At 34.3% G+C, this 1785-nt stretch overlaps 1 protein-coding gene across 5 annotated transcripts in view; it reads right to left on the minus strand.

Moving 5' to 3' along the window:
* Positions 1 to 1785, minus strand: part of LOC128251085 (zinc finger protein 62 homolog) — a 13990-nt gene that overhangs the window by 6256 nt on the left and 5949 nt on the right. For 2 of the 5 annotated variants that reach the window (XM_052977449.1, XM_052977448.1), the window contains exon 2: positions 265 to 1465. The exons of 2 other annotated variants lie outside the window; for them this stretch is intronic. The gene's annotated coding sequence lies outside the window, so the exon portion shown is untranslated. The remainder of the gene's footprint in view (positions 1 to 264; positions 1466 to 1785) is intronic. One more of the 5 variants, XM_052977450.1, reaches the window with a different exon arrangement.

Genomic DNA, 1785 nt, shown 5'->3' on the forward strand with positions numbered 1-1785 from the left:
ATGGCTTCTCTCCTGTATGAATACGTATGTGAACAATTAAGTTACTCCTTTGGGAGAATGATTTACCGCAGATATCACACTGATATGGCTTCTCTCCTGTATGAATAGGTTTGTGTTTAATGAGACCATCAGTTGTAGAGAATGATTTACCACAGATATCACACTGATATGGTTTTTCTCCTGTATGAATACGGATGTGTGTGGTTAAGGCACCAGAAGCTTTGAATGATTTACCACAGGTATCACAAGAATAGGGCTTCTCACCTGTATGAATATATTTGTGTGTAGTCAAGTCATTACTTCGAGAGAATGATTTACCACAAATGTCACAATGATATGGCTTCTTCCCTGTATGAATACTCATGTGGTCAGTTAAGTCCCAAGTATTAGCAAATGATTTACTGCAGATATCACAGTCGTTAGGATTCTAACCTGTATGAATATATTTGTGTGTAGTCAACTGATTGTTACTACAGATACGACAGTCATATGGCTTCTGTCCTGTATAAATACGTTTATGATTAATGAGACCATCATTTCTTGAGAATGATTTACCATAGATATCACACTGATATGGTTTTTCTCCTGTATGAATACGGATGTGTCTGGTTAAGTCACCAGTAGCTTTGAATGATTTACCACAGGTATCACAAGAATAGGGCTTCTCACCTGTATGAATATATTTGTGTGAGGGCTTCTCTCCTGTATGAATATATTTGTGTGAGGGCTTCTCTCCTGTATGACTCTGTATGTGGACAGTTAAGGCCAAAGTCTAAGAGACTGATTTACCACAGACATCACACTGATATGGTTTCTGTTGTGTATGAATATATTTGTGTGAAGATAAGTTACTTAATTGACCGAATGATTTACTACAGATATCACAATGAAATGTCTTTCCCTGCGTATGAATGCATTTGTGTATACGTAAAACAGTTTGTTTACCACAAACACTACAGAGTAAAGTTTCTCAACTCTATTAATACATTTGTGTCTAATGAGGTTACTTTCCAGAGAAAATGATTTTTGACAAATATCACAATGGTATGAGGATTTTTCAGTCTCTTTTTGCATCTCTTCAACAAAATAATAAATTAATCCTTTAAGTCTGTAACATTATCCATTGTTTCACCAATTTTCTTCTCTTAGAGCAATATATGTTTATTTTCTTGTTTCACCTTTTGTCTTTCATTTCTTCCAGCTGTTTTCCCATCAACTCTGTTTTCATCAATATCTGAAGATGCCACAAACATATTTGAAACTTCAGCCATCTTGTACATGTTACAAACTGTACAGGAGAGAAATGCTGCCATTAATCTCCATTCAGAAGAAATATTTCACTGTAGTTTACCATTGAGTTATATATTTATTGCATGTAACGTTTTTCTTTAGTCTTTAAGAGATAATTAATGTTGATGATGAATCTGATGTAAGCAATTCTTTGATGTCACACTTGTCTGATATTCTGAAATAATAGAGAGACAACAGTATAAGATATAGAAGATATCTTAATAGTAGAGATACAATAGTGGAATTGTTACTACATTTCTACAGAGATAAATTCTAGAAGTAAACATTTACCCAAACAACTGAACTTTACATTCCAATTTGTTATTAAATTTTCATTAAACAGCATAGTGCAAAGCCTGTATTATATATATATATATGTATCTGTGTTTGCCCTCCCCCACACACAATCGCTTGACAACCGATGCTGGTGTGTTTACGTCCCCGTAACTTAGTGGTTCGGCAAAAAGAGACTGATAGAATAAATACTAGGCTTAC

Source organism: Octopus bimaculoides, chromosome 28 (assembly GCF_001194135.2).
Source record: "Octopus bimaculoides isolate UCB-OBI-ISO-001 chromosome 28, ASM119413v2, whole genome shotgun sequence".
Taxonomy (NCBI): domain Eukaryota; kingdom Metazoa; phylum Mollusca; class Cephalopoda; order Octopoda; family Octopodidae; genus Octopus; species Octopus bimaculoides.